The sequence below is a fragment of the Ambystoma mexicanum genome, chromosome 4q, assembly GCF_040938575.1.
Source record: "Ambystoma mexicanum isolate Mex_15411 chromosome 4q, UKY_AmexF1_1, whole genome shotgun sequence".
NCBI lineage: Eukaryota > Metazoa > Chordata > Amphibia > Caudata > Ambystomatidae > Ambystoma > Ambystoma mexicanum.
Genome location: NC_090928.1, coordinates 434,682,226 through 434,694,262, shown reverse-complemented (window position 1 = coordinate 434,694,262; position 12,037 = coordinate 434,682,226). Strand labels below are relative to the sequence as shown.

Sequence of the window (12,037 nt, the reverse complement as noted above, 5' to 3'; positions counted from 1 at the left end):
TTGTAAATGTTTTCTTCAATTTATTTAATAAAAAAATATTTCTACAGGTAAAACAGTTGAACAAGGGGACACCCAGATTTGAACTAGGGACCTCTTGATCTGCAGTCAAATGCTCTACCACTGAGCTATACCCCCAGTTCTGAAAAGTCCATCTTTATTAATTCAGTAATATGTACAAAGTGCAAGCAACATGCAATCACCATCAAAGCAATGCATTTTCAGCCACCAAACCCTCCTTATAAGTATATGGGGTGCGAAGGATGTCCTTTATCTGCCTTGGTAAAATACAGTGAGGTTTCCATTGCAAGAATTCATACATTTCGTATCACATGTAGATCTTGGAACATGGAAAAAAAATCTTTTGTCAAATGCACAAATTCTGCAAAATGTAACTGCTTCTCTACTGCAGTTTGTTGATTTTGTGCTAAGAGTATAGTTAAACCCAATTGTTCATTGTTTTGTATATGAAATTATGATATATTTTATTGTTTCTTACAGTGCATTGGGTTGAAAAACATTTTAACAGGATCTATTGAAGAGCGTATATGGTTATGAAACAGGGACTTCTTGAACTACACTCCTACGCTCTACCACTGACATAAACCCTTCAATGTTGAAAACTGCCCTTTTTTAAAAAGGTGATAGAGTGGGTGACTGTATGGAACTTGTAGAAGTAATGACATCAGTGCACTTCTGGTCAGCTGTACAAATTAATACAGTTCATTAAGGGCATATTATTGGTTTCCACCACAGTTTTATAACATTCATATGAGCTTCCAATGGACTATTTCAAACTGATAATATCACCAGTAGAACTTGGGTGAATGTAAAACACAGCTTGCATCATATGAAGAAATCCTAAACAGTTTCATGGTGTTTACCCTATGTTTCAGGAGATGATCAGGAGTATTTCAAATGTAGAAATGTGTTGCTCATTACATAAAATGGTAACATTGTAAATGTTTTCTTCAATTTATTTAATAAAATAAATATTTCTACAGGTAAAACAGTTGAACAAGGGGCACCCAGAGTTGAACTAGGGACCTCTTGATCTGCAGTCAAATGCTCTACTACTGAGCTATACCCCCAGTTCTGAAAAGTTCATCGTTATTAATTCAGTAATATGTACAAAATGCAAGCAACATGCAATCACCATCAAAGCAATGCATTTTCGGCCACCAAACCCTCCTTATAAGTATAAAGGGTACAAAAATGTCCTTTATCTGCCTTGGTAAAATACAGTGAGGTTTCCATTGCAAGAATTCATACATTTCGTATCACATGTAGATCTTGGAACATGGAAAAAAAATCTTTTGTCAAATCCACAAATTTTGCAAAATGTAACTGCTTCTCTACTGCAGTTTGTTGATTTTGTGCTAAGAGCATAGTTAAACCCAATTGTTCATTTTTTTGTATATGAAATGATGATATATCCTATTGTTTCTTACAGTGCATTGGGTTGAAAAACATTTTAACATGATCTATTGAAGAGGGTATATGGTTATGAAACAGGGACTTCTTGAACTACACTCCTACGCTCTACCACTGACATAAACCCTTCAATGTTGAAAACTGCCCTTTTTTAAAAAGGTGATAGAGTGGGTGACTGTATGGAACTTGTAGAACTAATGACATCAATGCACTTCTGGTCAGCTGTACAAATTAATACATTTCATAAAGGGTATATTATTGGTTTCCACCACAGTTTTATAACATTCATATGAGCTTCCAATGGACTATTTCAAACTGAAAATATCACCAGTAGAACTTGGGTGAATGTAAAACACAGCTTGTATAATATGAAGAAATCCTAAACAGTTTCATGGTGTTAACCCTATGTTTCAGGATATGATCAGGAGTATTTCAAATGTAGAAATGTGTTGCTCATTACATAAAATGCTAAGATTGTAAATGTTTTCTTCAATTTATTTAATTAAAAAAATATTTCTACAGGTAAAACAGTTGAAAAAGGGAACACCCAGATTTGAACTAGGGACCTCTTGATCGGCAGTCAAATGCTCTACCACTGAGCTATACCCCCAGTTTTGAAAAGTCCACCTTTATTAATTCAGTAATATGTACAAAGTGCAAGCAACATGCAATCACCATCAAAGCAATGCATGTTCAGCCACCAAACCCTCCTTAGAAGTATGTGGGGTGCGAAGGATGTCCTTTATCTGCCTTGGTAAAATACAGTGAGGTTTCCATTGCAAGAATTCATACATTTCCTATCACATGTAGATCTTGGAACATGGAAAAAAAATCTTTTGTCAAATGCACAAATTCTGCAAAATGTAACTGCTTCTCTACTGCAGTTTGTTGATTTTGTGCTAAGAGCATAGTTAAACCCAATTGTTCATTTTTTTGTATATGAAATGATGATATATCCTATTGTTTCTTACAGTGCATTGGGTTGAAAAACATTTTAACAGGATCTATTGAAGAGGGTATATGGTTATGAAACAGGGACTTCTTGAACTATACTCCTACGCTCTACCACTGACATAAACCCTTCAATGTTGAACACTGCCCTTTTTTAAAAAGGTGATAGAGTGGGTGACTGTATGGAACTTGTAGAACTAATGACATCAGTGCACTTCTGGTCAGCTGTACAAATTAATACAGTTCATTAAGGGCATATTATTGGTTTCAACCACAGTTTTATAACATTCATATGAGCTTCCAATGGACTATTTCAAACTGATAATATCACCAGTAGAACTTGGGTGAATGTAAAACACAGCTTGTATCATATGAAGAAATCCTAAACAGTTTCATGGTGTTTACCCTATGTTTCAGGATATGATCAGGAGTATTTCAAATGTAGAAATGTGTTGCTCATTACATAAAATGCTAAGATTGTAAATGTTTTCTTCAATTTATTTAATTAAAAAAATATTTCTACAGGTAAAACAGTTGAACAAGGGGGCACCCAGATTTGAACTAGGTACCTTTTGATCTGCAGTCAAATGCTCTACCACTGAGCTATACCGCCAGTTCTGAAAAATTCACCTTTATTAATTCAGTAATATGTACAAAGTGCAAGCAACATGCAATCACCATCAAAGCAATGCATTTTCAGCCACCAAACCCTCCTTATAAGTATATGGGGTGCGAAGGATGTCCTTTATCTGCCTTGGTAAAATACAGTGAGGTTTCCATTGCAAGAATTCCTACATTTCGTATCACATGTAGATCTTGGAACATGGAAAAAAAATCTTTTGTCAAATACACAAATTCTGCAAAATGTAACTGCTTCTCTACTGCAGTTTGTTGATTTTGTGCTAAGAGCATAGTTAAACCCAATTGTTCATTTTTTTGTATATGAAATGATGATATATCCTATTGTTTCTTACAGTGCATTGGGTTGAAAAACATTTTAACAGGATCTATTGAAGAGGGTATATGGTTATGAAACAGGGACTTCTTGAACTACACTCCTACGCTCTACCACTGACATAAACCCTTCAATGTTGAAAACTGCCCTTTTTTAAAAAGGTGATAGAGTGGGTGACTGTATGGAACTTGTAGAACTAATGACATCAGTGCACTTCTGGTCAGCTGTACAAATTAATACAGTTCATTAAGGGTATAATATTGGTTTCCACCACAGTTTTATAACATTCATATGAGATTCCAATGGACTATTTCAAACTGATAATATCACCAGTAGAACTTGGGTGAATGTAAAACACAGCTTGTATCATATGAAGAAATCCTAAACAGTTTCATGGTGTTTACCCTATGTTTCAGGATATGATCAGGAGTATTTCAAATGTAGAAATGTGTTGCTCATTATATAAAATGCTAAGATTGTAAATGTTTTCTTCAATTTATTTAATTAAAAAAATATTTCTACAGGTAAAACAGTTGAACAAGGGGACACCCAGATTTGAACTAGGGACCTCTTGATCTGCAGTCAAATGCTCTACCACTGAGCTATACCCCCAGTTTTGAAAAGTCCACCTTTATTAATTCAGTAATATGTACAAAGTGGAAGCAACATGCAATCACCATCAAAGCAATGCATTTTCAGCCACCAAACCCTCCTTATAAGTATATGGGGTGCGAAGGATGTCCTTTATCTGCCTTGGTAAAATACAGTGAGGTTTCCATTGCAAGAATTCATACATTTCGTATCACATGTAGATCTTGGAACATGGAAAAAAAATCTTTTGTCAAATGCACAAATTCTGCAAAATGTAAATGCTTGTCTACTGCAGTTTGTTGATTTTGTGCTAGGAGCATAGTTAAACCCAATTGTTCATTGTTTTGTATATGAAATGATGATATATCCTATTGTTTCTTACAGTGCATTGGGTTGAAAAACATTTTAACAGGATATATTGACGAGGGTATATGCTTATGAAACAGGGACTTCTTGAACTGCACTCCTATGCTCTACCACTGAGTTAAACCCTTGAATGCTGAAAACTGCCCTTTTTTAAAAAGGTGATAGAGTGGGTGACTGTATGGAACTTGTAGAACTAATGACATCAATGCACTTCTGGTCAGCTGTACAAATTAATACATTTCATAAAGGGTATATTATTGGTTTCCACCACAGTTTTATAACATTCATATGAGCTTCCAATGGACTATTTCAAACTGGTCATATCACCAGTAGAACTTGGGTGAATGTAAAACACAGCTTGTATCATATGAAGAAATCCTAAACAGTTTCATGGTGTTTACCCTATGTTTCAGGAGATGATCAGGAGTATTTCAAATGTAGAAATGTGTTGCTCATTACATAAAATGCTAAGATTGTAAATGTTTTTTTCAATTTATTTAATAAAAAAATATTTCTACAGGTAAAACAGTTGAACAAGGGGACACCCAGATTTGAACTAGGGACCTCTTGATCTACAGTCAAATGCTCTACCACTGAGCTATACCCCCAGTTCTGAAAAGTCCATCTTTATTAATTCAGTAATATGTACAAAGTGCAAGCAACATGCAATCACCATCAAAGCAATGCATTTTCAGCCACCAAACCCTCCTTATAAGTATATGGGGTGCGAAGGATGTCCTTTATCTGCCTTGGTAAAATACAGTGAGGTTTCCATTGCAAGAATTCCTACATTTCGTATCACATGTAGATCTTGGAACATGGAAAAAAAATCTTTTGTCAAATGCACAAATTCTGCAAAATGTAACTGCTTCTCTACTGCAGTTTGATGATTTTGTGCTAAGAGCATAGTTAAACCCAATTGTTCATTTTTTTGTATATGAAATGATGATATATCCTATTGTTTCTTACAGTGCATTGGGTTGAAAAACATTTTAACAGGATCTATTGAAGAGGGTATATGGTTATGAAACAGGGACTTCTTGAACTACACTCCTACGCTCTACCACTGACATAAACCCTTCAATGTTGAAAACTGCCCTTTTTTAAAAAGGTGATAGAGTGGGTGACTGTATGGAACTTGTAGAACTAATGACATCAGTGCACTTCTGGTCAGCTGTACAAATTAATACAGTTCATTAAGGGCATATTATTGGTTTCCACCACAGTTTTATAACATTCATATGAGCTTCCAATGGACTATTTCAAACTGATAATATCACCAGTAGAACTTGGGTGAATGTAAAACACAGCTTGTATCATATGAAGAAATCCTAAACAGTTTCATGGTGTTTACCCTATGTTTCAGGAGATGATCAGGAGTATTTCAAATGTAGAAATTTGTTGCTCATTACATAAAATGGTAACATTGTAAATGTTTTCTTCAATTTATTTAATAAAAAAATATTTCTACAGGTAAAACAGTTGAACAAGGGGACCCCCAGATTTGAACTAGGGACCTCTTGATCTGCAGTCAAATGCTCTACCACTGAGCTATACCCCCAGTTCAGAAAAGTCCATCTTTATTAATTCAGTAATATGTACAAAATGCAAGCAACATGCAATCACCTTCAAAGCAATGCATTTTCGGCCACCAAACCCTTCTTATAAGTATAAGGGGTACAAAAATGTCCTTTATCTGCCTTGGTAAAATACTGTGAGGTTTCCATTGCAAGAATTCATAAATTTCGTATCACATGTAGATCTTGGAACATGGAAAAAAAACGTTTGTGAAATGCACAAATTCTGCAAAACGTAACTGCTTCTCTATTGCAGTTTGTTGATTTTGTGCTAAGAGTATAGTTAAACCCAATTGGTCATTGTTTTTTTTATGAAATGATGATATATCCTATTGTTTCTTACAGTGCATTGGGTTGAAAAACATTTTAACAGGATCTATTGACGAGGGTATATGCTTATGAAACAGGGACTTCTTGAACTGCACTCCTATGCTCCACCACTGAGTTAAACCCTTGAATGCTGAAAACTGCCCTTTTTTTTTAAAAAGGTGATAGAGTGGGTGACTGTATGGAACTTGTAGAACTAATGACATCAGTGCACTTCTGGTCAGCTCTACAAATTAAATACATTTCATTAAGGGCATATTATTGGTTTCCACCACAGTTTTATAACATTCATATGAGCTTCCAATGGACTATTTCAAACTGATCATATCACCAGTAGAACTTGGGTGAATGTAAAACACAGCTTGTATCATATGAAGAAATCCTAAACAGCTTAATGGTGTTTACCCTATGTTTCAGGTGATGATCAGGAGTATTTCAAATGTAGAAATTTGTTGCTCATTACATAAAATGGTAACATTGTAAATGTTTTCTTCAATTTATTTAATAAAATAAATATTTCTACAGGTAAAACAGTTGAACAAGGGGACACCCAGATTTGAACTAGGGACCTCTTAAGCTGCAGTCAAATGCTCTACCACTGAGCTATACCCCCAGTTTGGAAAAGTTCACCTTTATTAATTCAGTAATATGTACAAAGTGCAAGCAACATGCAATCACCATCAAAGCAAAGCATTTTCAGCCACCAAACCCTCCTTATAAGTATATGGGGTGCGAAGGATGTCCTTTATCTGCCTTGGTAAAATACAGTGAGGTTTCCATTGCAAGAATTCCTACATTTCGTATCACATGTAGATCTTGGAACATGGAAAAAAAATCTTTTGTCAAATACACAAATTCTGCAAAATGTAACTGCTTCTCTACTGCAGTTTGTTGATTTTGTGCTAAGAGCATAGTTAAACCCAATTGTTCATTTTTTTGTATATGAAATGATGATATATCCTATTGTTTCTTACAGTGCATTGGGTTGAAAAACATTTTAACAGGATCTATTGAAGACGGTATATGGTTATGAAACAGGGACTTCTTGAACTACACTCCTACGCTCTACCACTGATATAAACCCTTCAATGTTGAAAACTGCCCTTTTTTAAAAAGGTGATAGAGTGGGTGACTGTATGGAACTTGTAGAACTAATGACATCAGTGCACTTCTGGTCAGCTGTACAAATTAATACAGTTCATTAAGGGTATAATATTGGTTTCCACCACAGTTTTATAACATTCATATGAGCTTCCAATGGACTATTTCAAACTGATAATATCACCAGTAGAACTTGGGTGAATGTAAAACACAGCTTGTATCATATGAAGAAATCCTAAACAGTTTCATGGTGTTTACCCTATGTTTCAGGATATGATCAGGAGTATTTCAAATGTAGAAATGTGTTGCTCATTATATAAAATGCTAAGATTGTAAATGTTTTCTTCAATTTATTTAATTAAAAAGATATTTCTACAGGTAAAACAGTTGAACAAGGGGACACCCAGATTTGAACTAGGGACCTCTTGAGCTGCAGTCAAATGCTCTACCACTGAGCTATACCCCCAGTTTGGAAAAGTTCACCTTTATTAATTCAGTAATATGTACAAAGTGGAAGCAACATGCAATCACCATCAAAGCAATGCATTTTCAGCCACCAAACCCTCCTTATAAGTATATGGGGTGCGAAGGATGTCCTTTATCTGCCTTGGTAAAATACAGTGAGGTTTCCATTGCAAGAATTCATACATTTCGTATCACATGTAGATCTTGGAACATGGAAAAAAAATCTTTTGTCAAATGCACAAATTCTGCAAAATGTAACTGCTTCTCTACTGCAGTTTGTTGATTTTGTGCTAAGAGCATAGTTAAACCCAATTGTTTTGTATATGAAATGATGATATATCCTATTGTTTCTTACAGTGCATTGGGTTGAAAAACATTTTAACAGGATCTATTGAAGAGGGTATATGGTTATGAAACAGGGACTTCTTGAACTACACTCCTACGCTCTACCACTGACATAAACCCTTCAATATTGAAAACTGCCCTTTTTTAAAAAGATGATAGAGTGGGTGACTGTATGGAACTTGTAGAACTAATGACATCAGTGCACTTCTGGTCAGCTGTACAAATTAATACAGTTCATTAAGGGCATATTATTGGTTTCCACCACAGTTTTATAACATTCATATGAGCTTCCAATGGACTATTTCAAACTGATAATATCACCAGTAGAACTTGGGTGAATGTAAAACACAGCTTGTATCATATGAAGAAATCCTAAACAGTTTCATGGTGTTTACCCTATTTTCAGGATATGATCAGGAGTATTTCAAATGTAGAAATGTGTTGCTCATTACATAAAATGCTAAGATTGTAAATGTTTTCTTCAATTTATTTAATAAAATAAATATTTCTAAAGGTAAAACAGTTGAACAAGGGGCACCCAGAGTTGAACTAGGGACCTCTTGATCTGCAGTCAAATGCTCTACTACTGAGCTATACCCCCAGTTCTGAAAAGTTCATCGTTATTAATTCAGTAATATGTACAAAATGCAAGCAACATGCAATCAACATCAAAGCAATGCATTTTCGGCCACCAAACCCTCCTTATAAGTATAAGGGGTACAAAAATGTCCTTTATCTGCCTTGGTAAAATACAGTGAGGTTTCCATTGCAAGAATTCATAAATTTCGTATCACATGTAGATCTTGGAACATGGAAAAAAAACGTTTGTCAAATGCACAAATTCTGCAAAACGTAACTGCTTCTCTATTGCAGTTTGTTGATTTTGTGCTAAGAGTATAGTTAAACCCAATTGTTCATTGTTTTTTATATGAAATGATGATATATCCTATTGTTTCTTACAGTGCATTGGGTTGAAAAACATTTTAACATGATCTATTGACGAGGGTATATGCTTATGAAACAGGGACTTCTTGATCTGCACTCCTATGCTCTACCACTGAGTTAAACCCTTGAATGCTGAAAACTGCCCTTTTTTTAAAAAGGTGATAGAGTGGGTGACTGTATGGAACTTGTAGAACTAATGACATCAGTGCACTTCTGGTCAGCTCTACAAATTAATACATTTCATTAAGGGCATATTATTGGTTTCCACCACAGTTTTATAACATTCATATGAGCTTCCAATGGACTATTTCAAACTGATCATATCACCAGTAGAACTTGGGTGAATGTAAAACCCAGCTTGTATCATATGAAGAAATCCTAAACAGCTTAATGGTGTTTACCCTATGTTTCAGGTGATGATCAGGAGTATTTCAAATGTAGAAATGTGTTGCTCATTACATAAAATGGTAACATTGTAAATGTTTTCTTCAATTTATTTAATAAAATAAATATTTCTACAGGTAAAACAGTTGAACAAGGGGACACCCAGATTTGAACTAGGGACCTCTTGAGCTGCAGTCAAATGCTCTACCACTGAGCTATACCCCCAGTTTGGAAAAGTTCACCTTTATTAATTCAGTAATATGTACAAAGTGCAAGCAACATGCAATCACCATCAAAGCAATGCATTTTCAGCCACCAAACCATCCTTATAAATGGGGTGCGAAGGATATCCTTTATCTGCCTTGGTAAAATACAGTGAGGTTTCCATTGCAAGCATTCATACATTTCGTATCACATGTAGATCTTGGAACATGGAAAAAAATCTTTTGTCAAATGCACAAATTCTGCAAAATGTTACTGCTTCTCTACTGCAGTTTGTTGATTTTGTGCTAAGAGCATAGTTAAACCCAATTGTTCATTGTTTTGTATATGAAATGATGATATATCCTATTGTTTCTTACAGTGCATTGGGTTGAAAAACATTTTAACAGGATCTATTGAAGAGGGTATATGGTTATGAAACAGGGACTTCTTGAACTACACTCCTATGCTCTACCACTGAGTTAAACCCTTGAATGCTGAAAACTGCCCTTTTTTAAAAAGGTGATAGAGTGGGTGACTGTATGGAACTTGTAGAACTAATGACATCAGTGCACTTCTGGTCAGCTGTACAAATTAATACAGTTCATTAAGGGCATATTATTGGTTTCCACCACAGTTTTATAACATTCATATGAGCTTCCAATGGACTATTTCAAACTGATAATATCACCAGTAGAACTTGGGTGAATGTAAAACACAGCTTGCATCATATGAAGAAATCCTAAACATTTTCATGGTGTTTACCCTATGTTTCAGGAGATGATCAGGAGTATTTCAAATGTAGAAATGTGTTGCTCATTACATTAAATGCTAAGATTGTAAATGTTTTCTTCAATTTATTTAAAAAAATATTTCTACAGGTAAAACAGTTGAACAAGGGGGCACACAGATTTGAACTAGGGACCTCTTGAGCTGCAGTCAAATGCTCTACCACTGAGCTATACCCCCAGTTTGGAAAAGTTCACCTTTATTAATTCAGTAATATGTACAAAGTGCAAGCAACATGCAATCACCATCAAAGCAAAGCATTTTCAGCCACCAAACCCTCCTTATAAGTATAAGGGGTACAAAAGATGTCCTTTATCTGCCTTGGTAAAATACAGTGAGGTTTCCATTGCAAGAATTCATACATTTCGTATCACATGTAGATCTTGGAACATGGAAAAAAAATCTTTTGTCAAATGCACAAATTCTGCAAAATGTAACTGCTTCTCTACTGCAGTTTGTTGATTTTGTGCTAAGAGCATAGTTAAACCCAATTGTTCATTTTTTTGTATATGAAATGATGATATATCCTATTGTTTCTTACAGTGCGTTGGGTTGAAAAACATTTTAACAGGATCTATTGAAGAGGGTATATGGTTATGAAACAGGGACTTCTTGAACTACACTCCTACGCTCTACCACTGACATAAACCCTTCAATATTGAAAACTGCCCTTTTTTAAAAAGATGATAGAGTGGGTGACTGTATGGAACTTGTAGAACTAATGACATCAGTGCACTTCTGGTCAGCTGTACAAATTAATACAGTTCATTAAGGGCATATTATTGGTTTCCACCACAGTTTTATAACATTCATATGAGCTTCCAATGGACTATTTCAAACTGATAATATCACCAGTAGAACTTGGGTGAATGTAAAACACAGCTTGTATCATATGAAGAAATCCTAAACAGTTTCATGGTGTTTACCCTATGTTTCAGGATATGATCAGGAGTATTTCAAATGTAGAAATGTGTTGCTCATTACATAAAATGCTAAGATTGTAAATGTTTTCTTCAATTTATTTAATAAAATAAATATTTCTACAGGTAAAACAGTTGAACAAGGGGCACCCAGAGTTGAACTAGGGACCTCTTGATCTGCAGTCAAATGCTCTACTACTGAGCTATACCCCCAGTTCTGAAAAGTTCATCGTTATTAATTCAGTAATATGTACAAAATGCAAGCAACATGCAATCAACATCAAAGCAATGCATTTTCGGCCACCAAACCCTCCTTATAAGTATAAGGGGTACAAAAATGTCCTTTATCTGCCTTGGTAAAATACAGTGAGGTTTCCATTGCAAGAATTCATAAATTTCGTATCACATGTAGATCTTGGAACATGGAAAAAAAACGTTTGTCAAATGCACAAATTCTGCAAAACGTAACTGCTTCTCTATTGCAGTTTGTTGATTTTGTGCTAAGAGTATAGTTAAACCCAATTGTTCATTGTTTTTTATATGAAATGATGATATATCCTATTGTTTCTTACAGTGCATTGGGTTGAAAAACATTTTAACATGATCTATTGACGAGGGTATATGCTTATGAAACAGGGACTTCTTGATCTGCACTCCTATGCTCTACCACTGAGTTAAACCCTTGAATG

At 34.9% G+C, this 12,037-nt stretch overlaps 7 non-coding genes across 7 annotated transcripts; all 7 read right to left on the bottom strand.

The window, feature by feature from the left end:
- Positions 1-63: 63 nt before the first annotated feature.
- On the bottom strand, positions 64-135 carry TRNAC-GCA (transfer RNA cysteine (anticodon GCA)). The gene has a single exon. It is a non-coding gene; the product is annotated as a tRNA-Cys (tRNA).
- Positions 136-3,877: 3,742 nt separating this feature from the next.
- Positions 3,878-3,949, bottom strand: TRNAC-GCA (transfer RNA cysteine (anticodon GCA)). The gene has a single exon. It is a non-coding gene; the product is annotated as a tRNA-Cys (tRNA).
- Positions 3,950-4,830: 881 nt separating this feature from the next.
- On the bottom strand, positions 4,831-4,902 carry TRNAY-GUA (transfer RNA tyrosine (anticodon GUA)). Its single transcript has one exon. It is a non-coding gene; the product is annotated as a tRNA-Tyr (tRNA).
- Positions 4,903-5,783: 881 nt separating this feature from the next.
- TRNAC-GCA (transfer RNA cysteine (anticodon GCA)) lies at positions 5,784-5,855 on the bottom strand. Its single transcript has one exon. It is a non-coding gene; the product is annotated as a tRNA-Cys (tRNA).
- An 884-nt stretch (positions 5,856-6,739) lies between these two features.
- Positions 6,740-6,811, bottom strand: TRNAC-GCA (transfer RNA cysteine (anticodon GCA)). The gene has a single exon. It is a non-coding gene; the product is annotated as a tRNA-Cys (tRNA).
- Positions 6,812-7,693: 882 nt separating this feature from the next.
- On the bottom strand, positions 7,694-7,765 carry TRNAC-GCA (transfer RNA cysteine (anticodon GCA)). The gene has a single exon. It is a non-coding gene; the product is annotated as a tRNA-Cys (tRNA).
- Positions 7,766-9,591: 1,826 nt separating this feature from the next.
- On the bottom strand, positions 9,592-9,663 carry TRNAC-GCA (transfer RNA cysteine (anticodon GCA)). Its single transcript has one exon. It is a non-coding gene; the product is annotated as a tRNA-Cys (tRNA).
- Positions 9,664-12,037: the final 2,374 nt, after the last annotated feature.